The following is an 11,332-nucleotide window of genomic DNA, read 5'->3' on the forward strand; positions in this document are numbered from 1 at the left end:
TCCTGTAGGAAACCAGCCATACTCTCAGTTACTGACTTACCTGTACCCGTTGGAGCTCAGCTTTGGGAAGGCACTCACTCACTTGATCTGATGGGAATTGGGCAATTACTGAAGAACCCTGGATTAGATCATTAAATTTCCAGAGGGCAGTTCTGAGCAGCTAAACCTTCCTGTTTTCTAAAAAGTCTTAACTAGATGTCATTAAAGGCTGCAGCCTGGTGACAGTTTCTTTGTGCATGCCTGAATCCAGGATGAGTTCTGGAACATTTGAGCAGATTAGCTTTTAAATGAGAGAAGAARTTGTTAGCTCTCTGTGGCATCCTTGGATCCACACTCATTTCAGTTACTGCCGGAGATGTTTCTCAAAAGACTGTTTTTAGCTTAAGGTGTGAAGTGGTCTGACAGCACAGGAAGTGAGCCTGCTGGGAAGTAACTCACCTAAGGGGCCCCTGTGGATAGAACAGTCATAATGCCCATCCCTCCTGACTTTTCCATCAGAGCATGGAGAAAATGGAGCTTTTGGGGTCATGATATCTAGACGTTTTAAAGTGCTGATGCAAATGCAGAAACCGATTTAGTCACTCTTCCCTCTGCTCTAAGAACAGGCATTTGAAGGAGAAGCTCATGGTTCACCATAGCATAGTAGCACAGCAGTGGGGTTGGGCTCCATGAGAATGTTTGATGCTCAGCATTCTACTAACTCAGAAAATGGGTTAACAGTGGGGTGACAACAACTCCCACCATGTCATTCAGGAAAGTAAAGCTGAGAGAATGATTGCAAAAGCATTTTAAGATCTAGTGACTGGTCATTAAAATTGCAGATTGCATGTAAGTCATGCATTTGGGRGTGAAACCCAGGGCAGCACTTGGCCCCTGCAGTCAGGGCAGCTGCAGCACTGCGGTGTGGAATTCTGTGTGGTGGTGGTTGGGCATTGTGTGTCCTGAGAGCAGCAGATCCTGTCCTTGTGATGACAGTTCATTTACTGCTTCAGCAAAGGGAAGGGGAAAGCCATGAGCTRTGTGGTCTGAGCCGGGCAGGAGTGRCTGTTGGTTTTTTAACTCAGAGGATCACAGCGTACCAAGCTGAAGTCTCAGTCTGTGGGCAGCACTGATGCTGTGATGAGCTACAGGCAGTGCTTCACTCTGCCTGAAGAGTTTTAGATACACAGGCACTATCTGTGCCCAAAGGATGCTGATTCAAGCACCTCTTGGCTCGGGAATGAGGAAGCTTGGTTCCTGTCAGGGATAAATCCCTYTTGGGGCTCTGCTTGGTTCCTGGTGTTAGGCTAGGGAGGTGTGGGAGAACTTGGCAGGTATAGATCCTGCCACCCAGGAAGAGACAATTTGAGAGATGCTGCGGAGTGAGCCTGAGGTGTTGGCTCTCCTGTGCAGCAGAGCAGCCCAAGCCTCCCCAACTCTGTCATCAGAAAGGGTTAAAAAGCAGCACCATTGTCACAGAAAGAGTCACACACAGAAAGGATGGAAGGATGTTCATAGCACTCCTGAACAGGACATGGGCTTTCCCGAGCTGGTGCAGGAAAAGAGGTAACTGCTTTAGCCAAGAGAATGAAACAAGTCCTGACATCACACGTTAGGTGTCAGAACACWGAGGGTGTGGGRTGGGGAAGCAACCACTCTCATCRMGGTGGGGAGCAGTAGGGAAGCCCARGCTTAGGGATTTAACTGTGCTGCTGCTCATCATTGAGGAGGTGCAGGAGCGTTTCCTCTGTTGGACAGAGCCTGCTCCCTTTGCAGGCCGGCTCTGTGGTTAGGGAACTTGCCCAGCAAACGAGATGCTTGAATTAGTTTCCTCTACCAGCCTCAGGGTTTTGAACCCACCTCCCTCACTTCACAGGCATTTTCCTAACCACAAGGAGCTGGGCGGGTTCACTTTCTACTCCTGAATTTGGGCTGGGCTTTTAGCACAGCTTGAACCATTCATTGCATCACAAAGAGCACAAGATGGAGCATGACTGCTAAAACACGCAGGTGGGAGTGGGTAGGTTGTGCGCCTGAGATCCTTGTCTCCACCTCGATTCTCCCAGACTCACTTAATGCAAAATATATCTTGGGAGCAGCATTCCCCCATCATTATCAGACTGGAAACTTTCCAGAGGCTTTATAAAAAGCAGCCRAAATGTAGGAAGAACTATTCTAAAGACCCTCTTTCTTTCACTAGTAAGAACAAACATTGGAATAAAACATTCACCCTCTCACCAGCATCAGTACTCTGGGCAYAGGAGGCCTTCTGCCTCTTCCTCCTCTGCTTGCACAGTGCCTACCCAACCCTAAACTCCTGAGATCTGCAAACAAGAGCCAGGGGCACATTGCAGGTGACACAGCTGGTGTACAAGCCCATGGATGGGATTGGGAGAAGCCCCTCAATAGCTGAGCCCTAATAAGCTTCGTTTCAGACTTGCCTGGAGGGTTCAGATWTCCTGGCAGCCGCACAGCACAGCACCGCAGCCCTTCCTCAGCCTGGCTGCTGGATCTTTTCCCAGCCCAGCCCGGGGAGGGGGGAGCAGCCCTTCCCCAGCACAGCAGCGCTCAGGTGGTGGAGGCTGTGGGGAAGGCAGCCTGCTTGTCTTGATCACAGGACAGGTTCACACGCTTGGGTTTCACAAACGCTCGCTCTGGGTCACGGCTGCAGGTCGTACCCACAGCAGCACAGAGGACTGCTGCACAGCAATGTCACTGCTGGGCACTGCTGAGGAAGGGGCCAAGCCTGCTGAGATCCCTCTCCTTACAGGTGACATTGGCTGTGCCTTCTCAGGCTGCAAGGCCAATGTCTGCTTCTGTCAAAGGGTTTTCCTCTGTGCTGGGGAAGCACAACAGTTCAGGTCTCAAAGTAAAGTAAGATCCCCAAAGATGTGCAACTGCTTACTGAGGGCTAATGGAAACTAGGAAGGGAAATGTTATGGCAAGGGARCACACACAGGTGGTGGCAGAAAGCACCAGCCAGCCTAGCCAGAAAGGGAGATGATGACAGCTACACATTTCACAGCTRTAATATCTTCTCCCAATTGTAGGCACCCTATTCCTTGCCTAAACTGGAGGATCAAAAATCAGAAGTTCCTTGGTAGGAATGAAGACCTCTCTTTCGTCCCCTGGGAAATCCTTATCTCCCTTTCTCTAAGAGAGCTGAAATACAGTATCAGAAAATATTTCCATTTCTCCCTCCACAGGATCTGTTCAGGAGGAGAGGTTTTGGGAGGCCATCTGATCATACAGCCTGGGATACTGGAGAAGGATTCAGCCCAGGTGCCTGGGCTCAGGTCAGGAGGGTCTGMCTAGATCTGTTCCTTGCTCCACGCCTGTGAGTGAACTGGATCCAGAGGCTGGCACAACAATCACAGCAATCAAAAAGCAGGAATTACAGAGGGTTGAAGCCGGGCTGAGGAGCTGAGGATGGGCAAACTCAGTGCGAGTCCCAGAGTCAATTCCAGCCCCTGCATGGMGGGATAGGATGAATGGAGCTGAGTTCACCCCTATCAGAGATCCAAGCTATACACTGATCTCTTTCAACTGGGCCATTTGGCTCTTTAAAAGCCTTTTTGTATGAAAACTGACCATCTTAAATATTCCAAAATTCACATGATGTCTCTTGTTTCCTTGAAACRTCATGTGTCTCATGAGAACTAAGGGTTTGACTATTCATCCCAGTTTGGGAGTCATGCGAGTTCACATCCTGCTGGGAAGGGGTCTGCCATGCAGCCCTACCCCACACGCTCACCCCTGCACATGCAGGGAACCAAAACTCCAGAGTTCTGGTCAGGATGTTCAAGGTGAGCCACCCCACATTTCTGTGCAGTGCTGCAAGCCCACACTGGCCACTTATAGAAGGGAAACCCCCACAAGGGCCACGCAGCCACACCCCATCAACGAGGCTGTGGGGGAGACACCACCCCAGTTTAAAACCACTTCTGCTTAGGTGTGGGTACTTCCATGCACACTCATCCACTGGGAACAGATCCTGTTGCACACTTAGGGATGTGGTGCCATTGGGGGGACCCTTGAGCACCCTGAGCARGGTGGGGGAACATTCCCCAGGAGCTTGCCTCAGCCAAACCTCTACCTTCTGYTCCTGCAGAACATCTGAGATGGCACTGGGCACCTTAATATACACAGTGGGTCTCTTCACTCAGCACCTACCAGAAACCAGTAAGCAACATTYCATAAATCAGTGGGTAAAAGGGGCAGGAAGGGAAGGAAGGGAGGGAGGGAAGAGARGGCAGGACTAGGCCCAAAAAGTTTGTTGGGGGTGGGAGTGAGAACAACTTTATGTTAAAGAATGGAATGAGATGAGAAGTGGAAAAACAAAGCATCYACATCCACGCACAAAGCTACTGTAGCCACAGCATAATAAACAACCATAAGGACACCTTGGATTGCAMATAATGAGAGAAGGACAGAGGGAAAGAAGTAGGAGCACCTTGRAAACCAAATGATGTCTTAAAAAAGTATATAACATAGTAATAATAGTAAAAAGACACTTCTTGGATTGCAAAATCTTCATTCCAGGCTTCTCTGTGAAGTATAGGTAATTTCACAGTCACCTAAAAAGAAATCAAACTACAAAAAAAGGAAACAAAAGAGCATAAAATATGAAGCAATTAAAACACCTGTGTTCACCCTGCCAAAGTCAGTGCTGTCAGAGTGGGGCAGGCAGCAGRCACACATGGCACACTGAGCTTAAAGCCATGGTAAAGCCCCAGCTCTCTCCTYCCCACACACACGTAGGTCAGCAGTGCAGGAACCCTTTCCCCACTGCCCACCCAGGGTTACAGCCCTTGCTCCTCTCCTTCCTTCCAGCTCCTCACCCATTAGGTGCCCACAGTGCCCTGCCCTCCTGCCCCAGCCCTGTGCCCACCTCCCAGCCAGGCAGGTGCTCCCATGGAGGAGCCTCAGCACCAGGAAGGTGCTCCCATGGAGGTGCCTCACCACCAGGAAGGTGCTCCCATGGAGGTTCCTCACCACCAGGAAGGTGCTCCCATGGAGGTGCCTCACCACCAGGAAGGTGCTCCCATGGAGGTTCCTCACCACCAGGAAGGTGCTCCCATGGAGGAGCCTCACCACCAGGAAGGTGCTCCCATGGAGGTGCCTCACCACCAGGAAGGTGCTCCCATGGAGGTTCCTCACCACCAGGAAGGTGCTCCCATGGAGGTGCCTCACCACCAGGAAGGTGCTCCCATGGAGGTTCCCCACCACCAGGAAGGTGCTCACAGGCACTGGAGCTTGGTCTGTGCTCCAGCCTGGTACAGCTCCATCCCTGCCCACTGGCACAGCTCCATCCCTGCCCATGAGCACCAACCCACCTGGGCAGGGGCTATCCCAGCCCCACTCCCAGGAGCCGGGAAAAGGCGTCTCCTAAGGAGTGCATGAGAAGGATAAAGTACTCTGTTGGAAAAGGTACAGGATGAGACAGGATGGGTGGGATCGGGGGGTGAATCAACGCTCTGACAGCCGGGCTGGGAGGTGCTTGCACTGCCCGGAGGGGCACGGYCAGGAGTGACTGCACTCAGCCCTGGGACAGCCAATGCCTGCGGAAAGGGGTAAGTGGCCTTGGAATGCTAAATGAAGGATGATAATTGCAGCAAGATGTATCCGTTTGGTTAATCAGGTAGAAAACCTGTGTGTTATATCGTATCAGTTTCACTGCACAGTCATGACTGGTAGCAAGAGGAAATGGTGAAACCTGTAGCTGACACCAGAGATGTCATTTCTCAAAGACCCTCAGCCAGACTGGGKTCCAGGTCACATCAGCTTGGTGAAAACATAAAAAAAACCAACAGTATTTCTCACAATGTTCCAAATACCTGTTCTAAGCAGCTGTTACTGAAATGGAACTGAAATCTCTGATGCAGCCCTGCTCTCATGACTGCTCTGCTGCAGCTACTCCTTCTCCCAACACCACAGTTTTTTTGCATACGTGGGAGTATTAAACCTGCTTTGGCAGAATTCCTGGAGTTAGACGTGCTTACTCAAATTCTCCATGTAGCAGAAACACCTAAGCCAAGAAACCTGGCTGCTTAAAAGTGACAGTCTTGAAACTTAGCATATTTCATGTGGAATGAGTACTTCTGTATTTTGGTTAAAACTCTTTCGTTTTCTCCTTCATTTGGAACTTTTTAGCCACCAGTACAACTCTAGTTTGTGCAAAAACTGACAGCTAATGTCAAGAGTATGCTGTACGTCAGGTATGATCAGAGAGGAACAAGCACCACATTCCACAAGGAGAACTYTTATTAAAGCTTTGTGCAAGTTATTCAAGCACAACCTATCATAAAATAGAGCATAAGCCTCTATCACAAATCAGGACAATAAAGGAATACAGAGAAAATCAGGAGTCCTTTGGTGAGAGATTATACCTCATTTGACCTGGAGTCCCCATCTCTCCCAGGCAAATAATGTGTCTCCATGACACTGCCAGARCCAGCTGTAGGATTAAAAATACACTTGTTTTATTGTCATAGCCCTTACTGGGGTACTACAAAGGCACTAAGTATCACAGTTCCYATTTTGTAGGGKGGCAGRSAGCTGTGAGGGGTCCAASTTCTCTCATGGTAAGAGGGTTTGCMACTSAGGCATCCAATGTGCAGAACTTCCTCTCAGCACTTCCCCCCTGAATGCACTGAAGGGGGGACCACAGGACCAATGGAAACCTCCCCTRGAGAAGCCAGGTGGCTGCCAAAGCCAGCAGGTACCGAGCAGGGAAATGYGGTGGCTCTGTCCTCCCTGGGCTCCTTGCCTTTTCTCCAAAGCTCCCAGCAGCCCCTGTGTTCCTGGGAATCATGATGCCCTTCTCCCCATGCTCATTCTCATGCCAGGACAAACCCCATTCTGTGCCCACATTATTTCGGGTCACGGAGGTCGAGGGATCGTGCACCACAATTCAGCGTGAGTCACTGACCACAGGGGGAACAGAAAGGCAGCAGAGCATCTCCCTGGGCAAGGAAAGAACAACTGAAGAGTGCTTATTCAGGTAAGTGCTTTCAGAAATACCTGCCTAGTCCACAAGCCCTGAGAGTGGTGGGCCAGAATTGTTGAACAGTGAAAGCAGCAGCCAGTATTACAGGAAAAGGCCTCCTTAGAGAGAGCGAGTCAGTCCTTTCTTGTGGGCAACACCCGTGTAACTTCAGGCTAATGGGAAACCCCTCCGAAGATTTTCATGCAGCAGCCCTCGAAATCCAGCTCTGAGGCTCTCGGTAATGAGCATGCAGGATCCCACCAGGCCCTCACACGCAGCATCAAAGAAATGCAGCTGCTTTTATTACAGCTGTTTATGAAAACTATCACAAAAGTGGCATGCCAGTGCCAGCTGGGTTTTTGCCAAAGGAAGCTCTGCTTAATTAGGTCAAGAATTATTTGGTTAGTGGCACAGACACATTTATATAGTTTCCAGTGTCCACACAGTAGTTTTCATTAGCAGAGCGCAGGGAAAGGGGATAAAGGAGAAAGAAAAAGGTCACCAAACTCTTGGGACCCGCAGCCAAGTTAATTCAGTCAGTAACTGTACAGCCAACACTGCAGCTACCCTGACACTTGGACCATTACTCTTTGCATTGTTTAAGCTGAAAAAAAAAAAAAAAAGCCAACCTCAGATTTTTTTTGCAAGAAGGCTTATTCTTGCCCAAATAAGCAAGGTCACCCCTTCCAGCAGAGCGTTACACTGGGGAGAAGAAAGGAGATCAGAGCAGTATGGCCGCAGGCTAACTTCACACTCCACACCTTAGGGTGGGCCACAGGGGCGTCTCCTTTGGTCTCTCACTTCCTGGCAGTGAAAGCCAGGAGGCAGATGGAGTTGCTYAGAGATGTCTGACTCACTGCAAAAGCGGCCGGACAGAACAAGCAAAATCAGATATCACCGTGCAGGCAAACTGGGTGCGTTCMGGTGATTCTGCTGCAAGTCACAGTTGCACGGGAAAGGGTCAGAATCGATTATTTCTACATCAGTGCAAAAAGACATCCAAACCAAACTGCACAGGATTTGCCAAGGCATGCAAGGARTTGGGAAGAGTTAAGTGTATTTGGTGCCACCAGGCTGAACAAAGAGAAATGGCCTGGTGGACAGGGGAGCCCTGTGTCTGGGGACCCAGAAGATTAGTAGCACAATGACTGGATGCCAAATGCTGCACGCTGGCAGACAAGCTCTCGGTGATCCAAGGCTGAAGGTACAGGCTGCTTCCTCTGCAGACTCGTTCTTAGCGCTCGTATTGGTTTGATGACTGGGTGGATTGCTCCTTTGTTACTGCATGGAGTCAGAAAAAGAAGGATGTGGTGTGAGCCATGGATAATAGAGGCACTGGCCAGAGGAACTTGAAAGGGGAAGAAGAAGAAAAGCTTCAGGCTAGCAGCAAATGAAACTTTGCACATTTTTCTGTCTACACAGTCTCCAAATCAGCCACACCATCCAAACCTCCTCCTGTCAGGACAATCCTTCCTCCTCCATCTCCACTGATCACATTTTCTTGCTGCCAGCTCACCATTCCGAGACACCATCCTTGAGAAAAYCCCTGACATTGATGGGATTATCAGTGACAGTATTTCAAGCCCTTCCCAGACACCATTCCTTGTCTTGGGTGCATCTCCCAGCTCACTCCAAGAAGTTTCTAGGGCAGACTGAATCTGAATGCATTTAACTAAATATATTCAACATCCTGTAAGTGCCCCATGTGTCCAGGGGCACCCTCTTTCCTCTCTGTCCTGTTCAGCAACCACCACACAAATTCAGGCTTTCACCCCAAGCCTTCCGTACAYGTTTTACCTGAGAAGTGAAACACATGAGAGCTGTGGGTTTCCTGTTCTGAAAAATCCCCTTTAGTCAACTGAGCTACCACACAGAGGGAAAAACAGATTTGTCTCTCTGCCACAAAAGCAAAAATAGAGAAAATGGCAATCATCAGCAGGGAAACCACCAGAGATAGCACATGTGAGCAGTGAACTGTCAACCCCAGTAAACAGGCAGCCTGGACACTTAGAGCAATCTCAGTTTTTGCACATACTCTAACCTTGCACTTTGTATTAGGGAATATACTCTTCTTCTCTATTCCAGGATGTCAGGCTGTAACATACTTGAACAAATTTGTCAGCAGATGAAATCACTGAGATGTGCTGTGTGAGTCTGTCCAGCTTGATGTCACAGCTACAATCCAGTCCTTGGTAAGGGGCTCAAAGCAGAATCAGCTTTTTCTAACTCGACCCCACCTGGTCACAGTTCGTTAATGAATTATTTAAGGACACATTAATGACACCAGCCTTCAGGAGGAGAAGCAGTCATCAGTCATCTGCTCTGCAGGCTGCACTGCTGCTGGCAGGCAACTGCAAGGAGAGGACAYGCAATGACAGTGGCACCTCCTCACACCCTGTTGTGGGTCGGTCTGACACCGGGAAGCCAGGCAGGCAGCTCCAGTTGCTGTGTGATGCTGGTATTAGTGAGGATAGGGGATAAGGGTTGCTGCTCCAGAACCCAGTGCAGAAGGGTCATTGCTCAAAAGCAACAGTTGCCATCCCTGCTCCTCGCCCACCTCTGGTGGTGGGGAAGCAGTGGGTTGGATTCCTCCTGCGGTTGTGTTTCCCCTCTTCCCATGGCAGCACATATCTCACACCAGCCCCTTTTCCCCAGGGAGACTGAGTTCAGTTGGGTTACACTGCTGGAAGCCCTTGATCCAATTCTGGGAAATCCCCACAGCTCCACTGTACTGGGCAGAGGCAACCAACTCCTGTGATCCCCTGAGCTCCGGGCTGCCAAGAAACTCCTCTCCATGCAAGTCTCATCTGGCTTTTCAGCATGGAGTTCTTTTGACTGAAACCACAACACTTAACATGCTTCAGTGATCAAGCGGAGGGCACGGGAATGTCACTGAAAACACTTGGCTCCCAAACGCAGCATTGTTCTTCCCTTACCCCATTCACAGATCCCGAGCAGAACATCCCGATYGAGCTCTGAACGTTTTCTGGCCAATCCAACAAGCGGCACCACAGCGCTGTTTGATYGAACACGCACACACGCCCATGCTGGCATGAAACCCATGCGCCACTCAACCCCAGTGACGCCTCGCCACTGCTCCCAGCAGCAGCCTTGTGGCTGCTCCCTCCCTCCTCTGGGCTGCCAGGGTCCACCAGATGCAGCCTTGGCCAAACTGACYCCTGCTCCACCAAAACCTGCTGAGAAGGTTAACAGTGCCCAACATGCATATCCTGATGACTGTGCAGCTGGATGTCACCACCTGCCCACCAAGTCTGGGTGATATTTTCATCCTCACACTCTGCAGGCCTCAGCCCCAAGCACCTCTGACCTAAGCCCCATCCCAAAAGTCTCATCTCCAATGTTCTGGCTGCACTAGGTTCAAGATATGGCAGGGAGAAAGAAGAACATGGTGGCCACAGCTCATCTGAGGGAAAGGCAGGATGGTAGGAGCTGCATGAGTAATTTAAGAGAGAGGGAAAGAAAGAAAGCTAATTAAAGACGTGATAAAATCTCAACAGTTTTAGCCACATTGAATATCCAATTAGGTCTATAAAGCCTTTGGGCCACAGCTGTGGGAAGGGATCCTGATTCTGGCACAGATTGACCAACACCCACTGAGAGCCTCCAGAGCAGCCAAGAAACACCAGTTACAGCTCATTTTTGGTCACCCCTCCCCCAAGCAGCCCCAGGGCAGCAGGGCCCAGTGGCTGCAGCCTTAGCCACATYCCTCATCCATCCAGCTGCCCCATGGCCATGCAGTGCCCATTGGCCGTGTGGCCAGTGTGCGCTGCTACACATCCCAGCAACYGTAAAAATTCCTAAAAACTGACTGCCTTTTTTTTTTTTTTATAATATTTGCACACACATTCAGCTGCATTGTTTACAGCAAACATTTCAACATGTGCTGGCACAAACAGAGAAAATAAGACAAATGAATGGACTGGAAGGGAACAGGAACTCCAGCCCTGACCCTGTGGCAGCGTGATACAATCCATGGTGCGTTTTTGCTGGATGGCCGTTGCCTCATTTTTGCCATCCTCGGTGGAATGTGCCAAGACCAAGCCACAGCAGCACTGAAGTCGCTTTTAACTYCAGAAAATAAAGGCGAGTTGCAGGAGGGCGCTTCTTTCAAAGTAMCATTTTTTGCCGCAAACCTCTGGCAGCGTTTTACAGTGCCAGAAATCCTGTTCCGGGCGGCAGAAAACCGTGTGCACGAAGGCACGGGCAGAGGCTGTGGGGCCGACCCCGGGGACCCGCGGGCACGAGGGAGGACACCTCACTTCCATAAAAACATTTTTTTTGGGGGGGAGAAGCCCCCGCTGGAGGTGACCGGGACCTAGGAGGGTTGTCCAGGGTGCGGGGCCA

The sequence above is a fragment of the Malurus melanocephalus genome, unplaced genomic scaffold, assembly GCF_030028575.1.
Source record: "Malurus melanocephalus ecotype Western Australia unplaced genomic scaffold, MMel_1.1 scaffold_26, whole genome shotgun sequence".
In the NCBI taxonomy this organism is placed as follows: Eukaryota; Metazoa; Chordata; class Aves; order Passeriformes; family Maluridae; genus Malurus; species Malurus melanocephalus.